The sequence below is a fragment of the Melospiza melodia genome, unplaced genomic scaffold (genome assembly GCF_035770615.1).
Source record: "Melospiza melodia melodia isolate bMelMel2 unplaced genomic scaffold, bMelMel2.pri scaffold_28, whole genome shotgun sequence".
NCBI classification, from domain to species: Eukaryota; Metazoa; Chordata; class Aves; order Passeriformes; family Passerellidae; genus Melospiza; species Melospiza melodia.
In genome coordinates this window covers 11,518,063-11,535,674 of record NW_026948600.1, presented here as the reverse complement: position 1 = coordinate 11,535,674, position 17,612 = coordinate 11,518,063, and positions in this window count along the sequence as shown.

Below are 17,612 nucleotides of genomic sequence, written 5' to 3'. Positions count from 1 at the left end.
TCCTTTCTATGCTTCAATCCTCTTTCAAGTAAAAGAAAAAAAAAAAACAACAAAATACATGCATATTAAAAAAACAATAAAAAATCATCCAAGTCAGTAATGAAGAAATGAAATCCAAAATAAAAAAGAAGGAAAAATACCTTAATCATAAAACTAAAATCCTTTTATAAATATAAAGAAAAACAACTTTTTTTTATAGTACAAAAAACCATTAAAAAATTAATATCAAACAGAAACCTGCATGCTAAAATTAAACAAATGTTAAAATAGCAGTATTTCCATAGTACATTTAAACAGGGGAAAAAAAAAAAAAAGTAGTCCAGTATCCCCAAGAGAAGATCTCTATTTGCAGAGATAAAAATAATTTAAAAAGTAAAAACTAAAAACTTTTACACTTAAAGAACTCATCTTTAAAAAAATACCCCATAAGTCAACATGGCCCATCTATAAGCTCTAAAAAGGCTTGTAGCAAGAAAAACTTCACAATAAAAGAGTTCCTCAGACAAATGTTATCCATGTCAGAATTAAGACTCAAAAAAAAAAAATTTCTTCTTGTAAAAAAATCTCCATAACATTTACAAGAAAAACTTCTCTCCCAAAGTAAATTTAAAAAAGACTATTCTAGAAATAGTAAATACCTAGAAATTTTAAGTTTACTTTACATTGGCAGTAAAAAGAAAACTTTATAAAGAAAAACCAGTGTTCTAAAGAATTTATTTAAATTTTTACTATTTTTTTCTTTTTGAATTTACTTTTAATAAAAATTTCTTGATAGCCTTTTAAAATGTTAGGCCTACTTTACCTTTCTCCTAATTCTATCTCACAACAAAATAAATACATAAATAACAAACTGACACTAAAACCCATTACACTCATCAATACATTAATTAAGAAATCTCAAGATTAGAAAAATGTTAAATTAACCAAACCAAAACCACTACAATGTCATAATAAACCATTTGCCAAATTTTCTCTCATTGTCTAAAGTTCTCAGTAAAGGCTGTTTTTTGGTTTTGAGCCCCTGAGAATCTCTTGCTGGTATTTCTCCAGTGAGTTTAACTCAGAGGAGACAAGCAATTGTTATTCCTCTAAAATGTCTCTTTGAGTGAGCTTTTTGGGGGGAGTCAGAGCTTGTGGGTCCTGCTTGGCACAGCCCAGGCAGGGCTTTCCCAGCCCCATTCCACACTCCATTTCCCAGCTGGAGCCGCTGCTGCCTCTGAGTTGTGCTGCCCCAGCCCCAGGGACGCTCTCCTTGTCTGCCCATTCCCCCACGGTCTCTGGGCAGGGATGGCCTCAGTGGGGGCTGCTGACATCCTCAGAAACTTGGAGGCTGCTGCTGAATTTTCCTGCTGCAGAGGCTTGTTCAGCCTTCAGCTCTTCAGTGCAGGAATTCAGTGTCCCAGGGCTCAGTAACATTCAGAACACCTTAACAAGCCAAGCCTCTGGGAATAATTTGATTTCAGTTTCTAAAAAATTTGTAGTTAAGTAGATCTCAGTAGTATATTTCAAGCAAACTCGTAATATTTAAAAAGACAGTGAGAAAATATTTTTTAGAACTGGTTTAGAGTTTTTTCCTGTTAATTTATTGATACGTGCTATCTCCAGCTGACACTGAATCCAAGTACCTCCTCATGCAGTTTGAATAGATATGAACATCAAGACCCTTCACGGCTGACAATCAATCAGACTCTGTCTCTACCCCCACCCCACCATTTCCCCCATCCAAGCCCTGGCACTCAGAGCAGCCTTGTGCAAATCTGAGCTCTCTCCAGCCCAGGCTGCACCTGCAGCTTTCATAACCTTGGCTCCAACTCCCACCTGCTTTCCTTGGAGAACAAGCTGCCTGAGACACAGAGGGATGTTCATTTCTTGTCAGCCAACAAAGCCAAGGGAAGGCACAGCTCCATCAAATGCAAAAGTCAGTCTTGTCCCTGGATCTACCCCGCACCTGATCCCCACAGCCTCTCCTGTTTCCTTCATTCCTCCTTTGCCAGGGACTTTCTGGGAAAAGCAAGCTCTGCTCTGGCTGTGGAGGAGGGTGGAAGTGCCACCACTGGAGTGGGAAGCACAGCTCATCAGGGTTTCTGTCCTTTGGGGGTCAGGAACAGATGAGACTCAGAGGCACGGAAAGATTCTCTTCATGGCCAACGGACCACAGTTGAACAGGACACAATTTAATAACAATCACGCTCTTCCCTGAGCTATGTGCAATGTCCCAGCAGCGTCTGATGAGTCCACCATTCACACGTTAATTCCATACTAAAATAATTTTATAGAAATATGGTTCTGTGATAGATATAAGCACAATTAAGTTCTTGTATCAGGATGCTTGTTCTGTAGTGGGGACAAAATAGCTCAAACAATTCCTGATTTGGAAAGCTGTCAGTGGTGGATGGAGATGGGAGGTCAGGCTGCTCTTGGTGGTGAGAAAAAGCTGAAAGCAGCCTGACTCATTTCATCTCCTCATGTCCTGGCTGATCTCCCCTCTTTCCCCTTCCACCCATTGGCTTTTGTCTCCCCCCAGCCCCCTGTGAAGAGCCTGGCTCTGTGTTCTCCATCCCCTCCTCACTGGCACTGCCAGGCTGGGATGAGGAGCCCCTCAGCCTTCCCTGCTCTGGGCTGGACCAGCCCATCTCCCACAGCCTCTGCTCACAGCCCAAGGGCTCCAGCCCCACCTTGGAGGCCCTTCCCAGACCCTGTTCCAGCTGCCAGACATCTTTCCTGCCCTGGCCAACCCAACCCAGGCCACAGTGACCTGGATAATCCCCGTCCTTGATGTCCTGGTCACACAGCCCTGGTCCCTTGTCCCCATGTCAGGCTCTGGGGTGGATCCTGTGGAACATCCTTTGGTGGAGGCTGTGGCTCCAGGTGGGCCGGGGGGATCCCGGGGGACAGGGACCCTGCTGGGCATGAACAGCATTGGACTTGTTGGGAGAAACTGTGAGGGGGAGCTGGGGCGGAGTGACCAACCCAGTGACCTGACACAGCCCTGCTGGGATGTCACACAGCCCCTCTGGGATGTCACAGCCTGCTCTTAGATGTCACAGCCCCTCCTCTAATGTCACACAACTGGTCTCTGATGTCACAGCCAACTCTGTGATGTAATATTCTGCTCTGTGATGCCAGATCTCTGCTGTGTGATATCAAAGCCTGCTCTGTGATGTCACAGAGGCAGTCTATCATGTCATAGTTCTCGATAATCTCACCTATCCCACTCTGTGATGTCATAGCCCACTCTGTCACCTCATGTTACAAGATCATAAATTGTCTCCACCAGCTGAGCTGAACCCTGGAGCTTGTTCTCCAAAACCCCAGGCCTATGGAGGCCACACAATGCCCATTGTGTGAGAAGGGGAACTGGAAGTTCAGCAGCCTCAGTGTCCTGCCAGCTCAGCCAGGCCCACTGGAACATTGGGGTCCACAACCACCAGAGAGACCCCCATGGCAGAAGAACACATGGGTTAAGAGGAGGGGAAATATGTTATTGATTTTGGGGAAATTATTATCATATGTATGTCTAGTCTAGGACAATAAATGAATATGTGTGCAAAATACAGAATAGAAACAGAAACTTTCCTGTACACAGCCTGCACGGCTTTGGGAGGAGCTCTCCCCCATGCATCCAGCTGAATTAAGAATGCTGCTTCTTAATGCTACATTGAGGTTAAGGAGTTTTCTGTTTCACCAAGGTTTTCGTAGCACTCCCAATGCCAAAGAAAGCTATGTGTCCTGCTGTTCACAAACAGAGAAGGGCTGGTGGCAGATGTGGGGCTCAGAGGTTGCCTGGAGCACAGTGACCATGAAATAATCAAGTTTTCAATGTTCTGGGAAAGAAGGAGGGGCAGCAACAAAACTTCTACACTGGAATTAGGAAGGGCAGACTTTGGCCTATTTAGGATGCAGATTTGTGGAGTACCAAATGAGGTACTGATTTTTTATAAGGAAAACATCCCTTAAAAACAAAGGGGTCAAGGAATGATGGACACATTTCAAGGAAGTAATCTTAAGGGGGAAGGAGCAGCCTGTCCCAGTGTGGCAAAAGATGAGCTAGTGAGGAAAATGACTGGCCTGGCTTGCCGTGGAGATTTTGTGAGAACTCAAGGGTAACAAGAGGCCCATCAACTTTGGACAGAAGGCCAAGCACCTTAGGAAATGTTTAAGGATGTTGTGAAGTCGTGCAGAAAAAAAGTCAAGAGGTGAAAGCTCAATTCGAGTTTAACCTGACCATTTCCGTGAAAAAAAAAAAAAAACAATGTTTCCACAATTAAATTAATAGCAAATCATGGGATAAGGAGAACCTCTACACTTTATTGGATGCAGTGGGGAATATAGTAACTAAAGATAAGGAGAAGGCAGAGCTACTTAACATCTTGTTTCTCTCAATTTTCAATATTAGGACAGGCTGTCCTCAGGACAAGTGTTCTGCTGAGCTGGTGGATGGGCACAGGGAGCAGAACAGGTCCCTGTAATCCAGGAGGGAGCAGCTGGTGACCTGCTGAGCCACTCAGATGCTCACAGGTGGCTCTGGGAGCAGATGGAATCCATCCCAGGGGGATGAGGGAGCTGTGGATGAGCTCCCCAAGCTGCTCTCCATCATTTACCATCAGTCCTGGCTCAGCAGGGAGGTCCCAGAGGACTGGAGGTGCCAATGTGAGCCCATCCCCAAGATGGGCTGGAAGGAGGAGCTGGGGAACTCCAGGCCTGTCAGCCTGACCTGGGTGCCCGGCAAGGTTATGGAACAGATCACCCTGAGTGCCATCACAGGGCACCCACAGGATGGCTGAGGGGTCAGAGCAAGCCAGCGTGGATTCCAATGTCTGCGTGGAATGGTCTGGATGAGGAGATTGTGTCCAACATCAGCAAATCTGCAGATGACACCAAACTGGGGGTGAGTTTGGATCTGATGGAGGATGGAGGTAGGAGGGCTCTGCACAGGGCCCTGGACAGGCTGGATCCAGGTGTGGTTTAACAGGGATGTGTGATCCAACAAGGTGAGGTTTAAAAAGTCCAAGTGCCGGGTCCTGCACTTTGGCCACAAGAACCCCTGCCGCACTACAGGCTGGGGACAGAGTGGCTGGACAGCAGCCAGGCAGAAAGGGACCTGCAGGGAGTGATGGACAGCAGGCTGGGCATGAGCCAGCAGAGTGCCCAGGTGGCCAAGAATGCCAATGGCTCCTGGCCTGGATCAGGAATGGTGTGGCCAGCAGGATCAGGGCAGGGATTCTTCCCCTGCACTGGTCACTGCTTGGGCAGCACGTCAAGTGCTGTGACTAGTTCTGGGTCCCCTGGGGTGGGGAATTAGAAGAAATTTGTATTAGGAAGCGTAAAGAAAGCAAATGTGAAGCAGAGGAAATGCTCAGGGCAGTTTGGGGGTGGCTGCCAGGCAGCCCTGGCTCTGAGCAACAGGGTCTGCAGTGGGACAGAATACTCACAGCTGATGGGAACAAACTTTCTGGCTGACTGCAGAGGCCAGGACAAAGCTGAGTGGTTTCCCTGGTGTCCCCCAGCCCTTGCTGGCCCCAGGGGCTGATGGCATTTGTGCTCCCTCAGGTTCATGTCCCCACACCAACAGCATGGGGGTGCTCCCCCTGCTGTGTGCAATGCAAACAGGGGCTGCTGAGCCAGTGCTGCCGTGTCTGTGCCTGCAAGGATGGGGCACCTGTGTGAGCTGGGGGAGAGGCCAGGGCTGCAGAGGGGGGATGTTGTTGGCAGCTCCATGAGGATGCTCTGGGACGCTGCCCTGAGCTGTGCAGCGCACTGGGGATGGATCAGCCCCTGCTCTGCTGCTCCTTCCCATCTGCCCCAGGGCCCTTGCAGAGCCCCAGCCATGCTGTTTGTCCCCAGCCTGCCCACAGCCAGCCTGGCGCTGCTCACGGGGCTTTTCTGTGCTGAGCATTGGCCTGGGTGTGTTCTTGAGAGAGCCTGGGCAAGGAGCCTGGAGCCCCCAGGCCCTGGGCTGAGGCGTCAGCAATGCCCCAGCTGTTCCCATGGCGTTTCCCTGCTGCAGCCCCGGCACTGCCACCCCCAGGGCTGTGCCTGGCCCCGAGAGCACTCAGGCCCTGCAGAAACACCAGGGCCACCAGGGCAGCGGGGCAGGGCCACGACGGCAGCACTGGCAACACCAAGTGCTGCTGCAGCTGGGCACAGTTGCTGTGCCAGCACTGATCCGCCCCAGCTCTGCACACAGACATTGCTGCTGCAGCTCCAGAGAAGGCAACACAAGGGCATCTCTGCAGAAAACTTGGCTGGGAGATCCTTTAGTTCCTTTAAAGCCATAAGGAAACCAGCCTCTCATTGACACAGTCTTTGGCCATATGGAAGGTGGAGAGAAACAAAATGAGAAATGGCACAAAGAATGACATGTCCTTGTGGACCATATGAAAACAGTAAAAGAAATGAAAAAACTCACAACCAAACAAACAAGAAGTATCAAAGGTGACTTTCATTAACAAAAGATTGGCAGAAACTGGCTAGCAGTTTAATATTTCTGAAAGCATCCAGTCATCAGTCTCCACACTGCAGCCTTGAGCTCCCGGTTCCTCAGACTGTACATGAGGGGGTTCAGGGCTGGAGGCACCACTGAGTACAGAACTGACAGGGCCAGATCCAGGGATGGGGAGGAGATGGAGAGAGGCTTCAGGTAAGTTAATGTACCAGTGCTGAGGAACAGGGAGAGCACACCCAGGTGAGGGAGGCAGGTGGAAAAGGCTTTGTGCTGTCCCTGCTCAGATGGGATCCTCAGCACAGCCCTGAAGATCTGCACATAGGAGAAAACAATGAACACAAAACAACCAAACACCAAACAACCGCTAGCAGCAAGAAGCCCAAATTCCTTGAGGTAGGATTTGGAGCAGGAGAGCTTGAGATCTGTGGGATTTCACAGAAGAACTGGCCCAGGACATTGCCATGGCACAGGGGCAAGGAAAATGTATTGGCCGTGTGCATGAGAGCATTGAGAAAGGCACTGGCCCAGGCAGCTGCTGCCATGTGGGCACAAGCTCTGCTGCCCAGGAGGGTCCCGTAGTGCAGGGGTTTGCAGATGGACACGTAGCGGTCGTAGCACATGACAGTCAGGAGGGAAAGCTCTGCTGAGATGAAGAAGAGACAGAAAAACAGCTGTACAGCACATCCTGAGTAGGAGATGTTCCTGGTGTCCCAGAAGGAATTGTGCATGGCTTTGGGGACAGTGGTGCAGATGGAGCCCAGGTCACTGAGGGCCAGGTTGAGCAGGAAGAAGAACATGGGCGTGTGCAGGTGGTGGCTGCAGGCTACAGTGCTGATGATGAGGCCGTTGGCCAGGAGGGCAGCCAGGGAGATGCCCAGCAAGAGGCAGAAGTGCAGGAGCTGCAGCTGCCGCGTGTCTGCCAATGCCAGCAGGAGGAAGTGCCTGATGGAGCTGCTGTTGGACATTTACTGTGCCTTGGCATGGGGATCTGTAAGAAAAGTAACCATGGAATAGTTGGGTTTAGGAGAGGATTTTAAATATCCCAGCACAGCCTCAGGGCACTTTCCCCCCACTGCCTGCCCAGGGCTCTGCAGCCTGGAGCTGTCCCTGCCAGCAGCTGCTTCCCTGTTCCCAGGGCTGGGCCCTGCCAGAGCTGCCAGAGCCCAGCCCAGCTCTGGGGGCTCAGCTCTGCCCTGCAGACCCCTCCCAGCTCTGGCACTGCCCAGGGGCAGCTCTGGCTCTGCAGGTTCTGATGGCAACGTCAGAGCAACCCTGAGGAGACTGGGAAAGCAACACTAATGCTGCCTCTAAGGGGCCCTGCAAGGATTTCTGTCACTGTCTGGTTTATCAACATCTGAGAGAATTTTGGGGGTTTTTTGGGGGTTTTTTTCTCAACCTGAACCTAGAGATGAATATCTATGTGCACTTTCCTATCCAGGCAACCCAGAACAGTATATTCAAAAAGCAGGAAATTCCCTTTCATGCAGCCTCTGCCTTGCTGTGCTCCCTGTATAATCTATTTGTTCTGACATTAAATGCCATCCTGGAAGCAGTCCTGAACAATGCAGCATCCACCCCACACAAGCAGAACACTTCCAAGCCTGACCAGCTGTCTCCTCCCACCCAGATCTAATCCCCCAGTGCTGGGAGCAGCTGCCAGGGCTGGCGGAGAGCTGTCCCTGGCAGGCAGAAGAGTCCCTGCCCCAGCACAGCGCCCTGGGCTGCAGGACCCTGCTCTGCAGGACAGCCCTGGGCACCCCTGGCTGCTCTGCACAAGAGACAATCAGAGAATGTACTCACAGAGTCTGTAGGCATTGCGATGTTCTAGCTTTAGGAGATGGCTCCAGGAGCTGCAGCTGCATTGTCCTGCAGTCAGAGGTTCCTGTGCCAAGGGCTGGCAGTGATTCTGTCCCAGGCACTTCTCAGCACCTTCCCAGACCTGACTGATTGAAGCTCTCTGTGCCTCTGAGCTGTGCCTGGGCTGGCTTCAGGCAGTGCCCCAGCCCTGCTGGGCTGGCAGAAGAGCTGCTCATCAAGAGAAATGTGCTTTTGAAGCTCTTCTTGGTTATCAGGAGCTGCCTTTGTGCCAGGAGCCCAGCCCAGCTCAGCAGCACAGACACAGCACAAGGACATTAATGAGCCTCTGGGGCTTTGTGCTCAGGCCCTGAACATCAGTCCCTGAGAGGGAGCTGAAGAAACCTCTCCAAAACGCCAAGTCAGAGTCCAGCTCTAAACTTTCTTGGACTTTTAATGGGTCCCACTGAGGGACACAACTGAGAAAGTGTCCCCAGGCCCCAGGCAGAGCAGAGAACTGCAGGCAGTGATGACAGGTTGGAAAAAGGAGAAGCCAAGTCTTGGTGCCCTGGGGCACAGCAGGGTCTGTGCCACCAAGGGCTGTGAGGAGACACCTTGTCCTGAGGCCCTGGGGCCTCCTGGCATAGCCCCAGCCAGGCTGGGCACTGTCAGCTCCTTGTCCTGCCCTCAGCATCCCCCTCTAGCCCACATCCCTGTGGCCTCAAGGATCTGCTGGAAGGAGTCCCTTGGGAGTCTTGCTCAGGAATGGCCTTGGGGCCTCCTTAATGCTCACAGAGTTTTTGAAAGGACTTTGGGTTTGGCTTTTGCCTTGGAGTCTCTGAGAGGTTTGTGCAATCATGGCCCCAATTATCTGCTTTAACGAGTCCCTTGAGAGTTTTGTACTGACACTCAGTGGAGCTCATTAATACTTTAGGATACTCAAGGTTTTTAAAGTACTTTGGATTTTCCTTTCCGCACTGAATCTCTGAGAAGTTTTTGTGCCATGCTGGCCTCCAAATCTCTCCTCCAAGGAGTCCATGAGGAGCCTGTGTAGCAGATGGACCTCATTGGGACACATCCATGATTTGAGACACTTTGGGTTTTTTTTCTGAGTTTGACTCCTGGAAAGGTTTGTGCAATCTCCTCTCAGGCCCTAAGATTCCAGGGCTCAGCTCCAAATACACCACGTGGCTCATTAGGATCAAACAAGTCCTGAAAAACCATGGCTCTGCCTTGATTTCCCTCTGCTCTAGTTCAGTTCATCAGAAATATTTCTGTAGTGATTTTGGTTCACCTATTTGAGATTTCTTGGAGAATGCAGCATTTATTGTTGTGACTCCGGTGTGGGCTAATTACCAGTGCACTCACTAGAATATCCTTACTCATTTCCTCCTGTGTGATAAGATTAGGAGAACAGCAAAGCAGGCTCAAAACTTTAAGAGGGTATAAGAAAAAGTTCATTAATAGCAACTAAAAGAAAGAGTAATAAGAACAAAACTTTCAGAACACTTCTCCTCTCACTACAACCTTTTCTTTCTTACTGACAGTATAAAGAGACAAACCTAGAATTTTCAGTCAGTTTAACCCTACTAGAATAGTCTTTCTTGAGTTCACTTAGGGAGAGGAGTCTCTCTTTAATGCTATGGAGACTTCTCCAGAAGAAACTCTTCTGTTGTGGCTCTCAATTTCCATGAAAACCAACTGCCCAGAAAAATCTGCAATTGTGACATCCCTCCCAGTTGTTCAAAGCTCTTTTACAGTTGTGTTTGTGGGCCATGTCAACTTATGGGGTATTAGTTTAAAGATGAGCTGTTTAAGAGCAAAGGTTCTCCTCATCTATTTCTGAAATCATCTTCATCTCTGAGGACAGAGATCTTTTTCTTCTCCCTCGGAAAGCACAGGATCTCATCACTCTTCACTTTTTCAGTGTTCTAACTTCTCATGGGATCACAGCTACTTCAACATTTGCTTACTTTAGCACGGAGGCCTTTGCTGAACAAGTCATTTCCTCGTACTTTTCAATGTGATACGGGGAAAAAGAGAGTCTGATGTATCAGTTACATCCTTCCTTCACCATAGCTTTACAAGAGGATTTCAGCCCCAAGATCAGGACATCTCCTCATCCCTCCCATCTGGGACTCAACTTCCTCTTCACTGACCTCGGTGTCTTCATGTTGCTCCTCTATGTGCCTGCACTTTGTCCGTTTGTCTCACTCCAGGGAGGATGGAAGCACTGAAAGAGTTCATATCTCACCTGGGGCCTGCAGATGGTTCCGTGACCCCAGCCGGGCTCAGTGCTTGCAGCCAGACCTGCTCCCTGTTCCCTCGGTTCCATGGGGCCCCACAGTGTCCCAATGGTCCCTTGCTTCCATGAGGACCTGAGGTGTCATAATGTCCCATTGGTGACATGAGACCCTGAAGGGTCACAATAGTCTCCATGGTTCCATTAGGCCCCACAGAGTCACAATGGTCTCTGGGTTCCATGAAGCCCTGCTGTGTCACCATGGCCCCTTGGTTCCATGGGCTCCAGTGGTGCCACAATGATCCCCTTGGTTCCATGGGCTCCAGTGGTGCCACAATGATCCCCTTGGTTCCATGAGGTCCCCAGAGTGTCCCAGGAATCTCCATGGGAAGGAAGGAACCCAACCCCAGTGTTGCAGGGGCATTCACCAGAGGCCAAGGCCAGCCAGACTGACAGATTTACCTGGGAGCAACCCTTGGATATACAGAATTTTGGAGGTGGAATCCTGTGGAGAGTTTTGTCAAAGAGTGGCTCAAGGAGAGGGGACACAGCCTAATCAATTTGGTAAAGATGTCCTAACTAGGGCAGAGGCCCTTTCGCGGGCAGGGTGTCTTTGTTCACAAAGAAGATGCTGAAGTTATACAAGAACAGGATGTGGAATGCAGAAGTTGCTATTCTTGCTAACCACAAGAATGTAGCTAAAGGCTAAATTATGCGGGGTTGACATGTAGCTGAATAGCCAATCCTGAGCTCAGCTTTTGCAATATGTATGAGGCTCATTATGTACTGTATTTAGGTTGCCAAATCAATCAATAAATTAGACCTGTTGATGACCATCTGGTGTCCTGGTCTCCTTCTTTCGACGTCTGCCTCCGTGTCTTGCTGAAAAAGAAAACGGGGGAGGACACGCCACGGTCGAGGGAAGTTGGAGTTGGGTCCTGATCGCAGCCAGAACGGTGCCGGAATTTTGAAGCACCCTCGAAGTTCACATCGGTGACTCGGGCCATACGTGTCTGCCAGAGCCTGGAAAGCCGCAACAGCGCTGACGTATACGAATAGGTATGGATAGGCAAGCAGCATATGATCTTTTCACCGCGTATTTAGAAAGGCGAGGAGTAAAGGGGATAGATCTAAAAAAGGAGCTACCAGGGTTGTTAGACTACAGCTATGCTAAGGGGGTTTTCCTTAACCCACATATGGTCCATGAGCTCACGGAATGGAGAAAATTTGGGGATATACTGTGGGAAGCGGTGTTAGAAGATGATAAGACAGCAAAGAAATTGGGCAAGCCATGGCAGGTGATGCACAATACACTGCTTCAGCATGTCTCTGAGCGCAGGGCAGCAGAAAGGGTGACAGAAGCTCATAAGAGAAATATAGGGTATGGTTGTGAGGACGATCCTCTTGCGCCTTCGGTAAACAAGGTGTTAATACCAAAGGGTTCACAACAGTGTGGTATGGAGGATCTTGTTACAGGTGCGGGGGGGCAGTCTGCACCTTCTCTGTCGGAGGAGAAGGATAAGTTGGAGGATGGCAGAGAGGGCGAGCCGAGCCCACTGCCTCCCCGCAGACAGGGCGAGACGAGCCTGTCTCCTCCCCCACCAGAATGGCCTGCACAGAAGCGCCAACAGTGCAAAACTCTCGGAGAGTCAGATCCTATCCCAGGGGCACTCATTGACAGGTGGGGTAGATGGCTTAAACAGAGGAGGGAGGCTTGGGCTGCTCTGGCAAAAGACGCAATGCAAACGGGGGATGGTGAGGAAATGGAGGCCGCTTCTGCTCTTGCCTGTCCGGTTACATACATGCCACAGTAGGATGCTCAGGGGAACCACACACAGGATCTGGCGGAGCATACCCCTTTAGACTGGAAGTTGTTATCCCAGTTGCGGTCCACAGTTAGCCAGTTTGGTGTAAAAAGCGAACCTGTTAGGCAGATGCTGGATTATCTCTTTAATATGCAGATTTTGTGCCCAAATGATTTGAGGGGAATAGTACGGTTAATATTTACTCAGCATCAGCAATTGTTGTTTAATGCTCATTAGCAAGCCTTGGTTAATGAGTCGGTTGCGACACAGCGAGCTCAGGGGGATCCACTGCATGGAGTGATGATAGATGAGCTCATGGGCTTAGGGGCATATTTGCGCACAGAGGCACAGGTGATATCAGGAGCAGATAAGCTTAGAGAAGCCATGCAGTTGGTATGTGCTGCCATAGGGAGGGTTAAAGAGCCAGGAGGGCTGCCAGCGTACATGGGCATAAAACAAGGCAGAGAGGAATCATTTGGGAGTTTTATTGACAAAGCAGCTGCAGCCATAGACCGGGTGGGAGTCGCAGAATATATGAAGGGGGCACTATTAAAGCAGTGAACCTTACAAAATAGCAATCCGGCCATGCAAAGGGTGCTAGCCACTCTGGGAGCAAATTGGACCATTGAGGAAGCACTAGAGCGAATGGCATTACAGCCAACAGCCTCACAGGCATTTTTAGTAGATGCCTTAACGGAATTAGGATTAGGGCTGCAAAAGCAAGCAGAATCCACTCAAAATCAGGTGTTAGCTGCTCTTGCTCCTCTCCGAAATGGCTCAATGGCAGTCATGCAGGGAGGCTCGAGATCACACCTCAAGTGCTACCGATGCGGCAATGGGGGACACATGCACCAAGAATGCAGAACGACTGGCGTGTGGTGCCAAAGCTGCCAATCCAGCTCCCACAACACTACGGCTTGTTGGCGCTGATCGGGAAACGGTCAGTGGAGCGCGAATGCCGGCCGTGCCCAGACACAAGTTGCCGCCGTGACATCAGCGCCACCTCCTGTCTGCAGCCAGCAACAGCAGGGAGCCTCGGCTTGGACATATCAGCAGCAGTAGATATCACGTTAATGACGAACCGGCCTGAAAGGATACCAACTGGAGTAAACGGTCCTCTCACGCTACAAGGACAAAAATGTGGAGCATTATTACTAGGACGCTCCTCAACATCCATGCTGGGACTATTTGAATTGCCTGGGGTCATAGATGCAGACTATACAGGAGAAATACAAATCATGGCTTACACCCCTTATCCCCCGCTAAAGATAACATAAGGTCAATTCATTGCACAATTGGTACGGTTACCGCAGATGACATCAGGTATTCCATCGCTTACTGGACAGAAGCGTGATGGAAAGGGTTTTGGCTCCACCGGCATTACAGTCCTGACTGTAGATCTACAGGAGAGGCCAAAACAGAGAGTTGAGATCACCCATGGACATCAGAGTATAACCCTTTATGGACTATTGGATACGGGAGCAGACACCAGCATTATATCTCCAGAAGCATGGTCACAGCATTGGCCCCTGCTCCCATCAACAAACATGCTCACAGGAGTAGGAGGACTTACCTTGGCCAGCAGAACACCGCCTGTGTCAGTGCGCATTGATGGGCAACAGGTATCTGTGGTGTTTTCAGTTGTTCAGTTGCCTCCTACAGTCTCTTGCCTGATAGGCAGGGACATTTTAACACAGCTGGGGGTGGTGTTGGCCAATCACCACCCTTTGGGGTAATTGCCATTGCTTGGACTTTCCCCATTCCACTCACCTGGAAAACAGATACACCGGTGATGGTTAAGCAGTGGCCCTTGAAAGGGGAGAGTCTTATGCACGCCCATGAATTGGTGAAGGAACAATACGAGCAAGGACATTTATGACTCTCAGCGAGTCCATGGAACACGCCCATTTTTGTGATTAAGAAGAAATCAGGAAAATACCGCCTGGTACACGATCTACGAGCTGTGAATGACCAAATGGAACCGATGGGGGCCTTGCAGCCTGGTCTTCCGAATCCAGCCCTGATCCCACAAGATTGGACACTTCTAATCATTGACTTAAAGGATTGCTTTTTCACTATTGGGCTGCATCCCGATGACATGAAGAGGTTTGCCTTTACCCTACCAGCAATAAATCGTGGAGAACCAGACAAAAGATTTGAATGGACGTCATTGCCGCAGGGGATGTGCAATTCCCCCATGTTGTGCCAGCTTTATGTTGACGACGCATTACAGCCATTGCGTCAGCAGTGGCCAGCTACCATAATATATCATTACATGGATGATATTTTGTTTGCGCAGCAACAGCCATTTTCCCCCTTGCAGGCTGACAGCATCAGAGACACTCTTGCAGCATCTTCACTTTTTATTGCCGCAGAGAAAATTCAGACCACGAAACCATGGAAGTATTTGGGATGGACTCTAATGGACCAAACAGTGGTACCCCAAAAATTAGAACTGCACTTGGACATTAAGACTTTACATGATGCTCAAAAGTTGCTAGGAGACTTGCAGTGGCTAAAACCCATTGTGGGAGTACCAAATCACTTGTTGGAGACCCTACGACCCTTGTTAAAGGGCTCTGACCCCACTACCCCTGTATGCCTCACGAAGGATACAGCATATCGCCCTACAGCAAATCAGTAATTGTGTACAACAAGGATATGTGTCCTGTCGACAGCTAGATTGCCCTACTGACCTCACCGCTTGGATAGCCCTTGTCACCTGCTTGGTGCTCTCTCCCAATGCTGAGAACAAAACGGGGGAGATACGGGGTATTGGAATGGCTGTCACCACCATTACAACATAAAAGAACAATATTCTCAAAAATCGAACAGTTGCTGCGTTGATCAAAAAAGGCCCGTCTCAGAATTACTGATGTGGACGGTCGAGAGCCTGCCACCATTGGGCTACCCATGGAAAAAGAGACGCTGGACTGGTACCTGGTTAATTCAGTGGACTTACAGGAAGCATTATTGACATCATCTGCAAAGGTGGAGACAAGCAAGTCAGTGCCCAGGGTCCTGCAATGGATGACAGAATGGGACTGGATCACTCGGCCACTGAGAAGAGAGCGCCCCATAGAAGGAGCCAAAAATATTCAAAATTATCCTAAAGTCCTCAAAATCAGCCCTAAAATATCCTTAATCCTTCCTAAAATATTTTCAAAATATCCCTAAAATGTCCCAAATGATCCTAAAATGTCTCAAATCCATCTTAAAATTATCCGAAATCTATCCTAAAATATCCCTAAAATATCCCAAAATAACCTAAAATGTCCCAAATCCATCCTAAATATCCCCAAATTCCCAAGTTTGTTCCCAAATTCAGCCCCAAATTTGGCCCCAAATTTGGCCCCAAATCCCCAAGTTTGGCCCCAAATTTGACCACAAAATTGGCTCTCAAATCCCCAAATTTGGCCCCAAAATCCGGTCCCAAAATCCCCAAAATTTGGCCACAAATTCTCAGGTTTAGCCCTAAAATCTGCCCCAAAATCGGCTCTAAAATCCCAAAATAAGTCCCAAAATCGGCTCCAGAGTCCCTGAATTCATCCCCAAATCCCCTTTTTTAGGTTATTTCTACTTGATTTTAGGGTGTTTTTGAGGTTTTTGGGTTTTTTTAGTTTTTTTTAGGATTTTTAGGGTTTTTTTAAGGTTTTTTTCAGTTTTTTTTTTTTTTTTTTTAGGATTTTTTGTGGGGTTTGGGTTTTTTTTAGGGTTTTTTAAGGTTTTTTGAGGCGTTTTTGGGGTTGTTTTTAGGCACGATTTTTGGCTGTTTTTTTAGGTTTCTTTCCGTTTGTTTTTAGGGGTTTTTAGGGGGGTTTTTTGGTGGTTTTTTTTAAGACTTTTTCAAGGTGGTTTTAGAGTTTTTTCCGTTGGTTTTTTAGGATTTTTGGGGGTTTTTCAGGGATTTTTGTGGAGTTTTTTAGGAGTTTTTTAGGCATTTTTAGGGGCTTTTTCCATTTATTTTTTTAGGTTTTTTTGAGGTTTTTGGTGTTTTTTTTGGTTTCTTTTTAGGGTTTTTGTGGGTTTTTAGGACTTTTTCAGGTGTTTTATAGGGGTTTTTTGTTTCTTTTTTAGGATTTTTTGTGAGGTTTTGGGTCGTTTTTGGGTTTTCTTGGCTTTTTAAAGGCCTTTTAAAGGTGTTTTTCAGGAGTTTTTAGGTTTTATTTTCTGTTTTAGGGTGTTTTTTTGAGGTCTTTTTAGGGTTTTTTTGAGGGGGCTTTGGGCTCTTTGGGGTTTTCTTTATTTTAATTTTTTTTTTCTGGACTGTTTTAGGGGATTTTTTGTATTTTTGAGGGTTTTTTTGAGTTTTTGGAGGAGTTTTTTGGGCATTTTTTGTGGGGTTTTGGGCGTTTTTTGTTTGGTTGTATGAGGATTTTTGGGTATTTTGTGGGTTTTGTGAGAATGTTTTGATTTTTAATTCTTAATTTTCTGGCATTTTGGGAACTTTTCAGGGTTAATTTTTAATTTTTTTTTTGTAATTTTTGGGGTTTCAGGGGAATTTTTCTGGATTTATAATGGGAGTTGGAGCCCAAAATTTTTGTGAAATTTGTTGGATTTTTTTCGAGATTTTGGTGGGAATTTTTTGAGGGATTTTTGAGAAATTTTTAGGAATTTTTTGGGGGGATTTTTTGGGGGGATTGTTTTTAATTTCCAGGAATTCGGGAGATTTTTGTGGCTTTTTGGGGGGATTTTTTCCAGATTTTTTTTTTTTTAGTATTTTGGGGAATTTTTGGGCGAATTTTTGAGGGGATTTTTTGGGATTTTTTTTTTTTTATTTTTGGGGGAGATTTTGAAAGAACTTTTGGGTTATTTTCTGGGATTCTTTTGAGGTTTTGGGGGGGATTTTAAAGGTTATTTTTTGGAATTTTGAGAGGAATTTTGGGGAATTTTTTAGGTTTTTTTTTATTTTTTGGGGATATTTTTTGGGATTTTTTCGGATTGTTTTTTGTATTTTTTAACACATTTTGGGGAATTTTTTGGGGTTATATTTTCCCATTTTTGGGGGATATTTGATATTAATTTTTTGGGACTTTTAGGAGATTTTGGGGTATTTTTTTTCCTTTTTTTTTTTGGGGGGGGGGGTGTTTAGACTTTCTGGGCTATTTTTTTGAGATTTTTTTGGTTATATTTCCCAATTTTTTAAGGGGATTTAAAAAAAAATCTGGGAATTTTAGGATATTTTGGGCTATTTTTTTCGATTTTTTTTGTGGTTTTTTTAGATTTTTCTGGGTTATTTTTTGAGATTTTTTTCGTTATATTTTCCTATTTTTTGGGGTTATAATTTCGTTTTTTGGGGGATATTTTATTTTAATTTTTTGGGGAT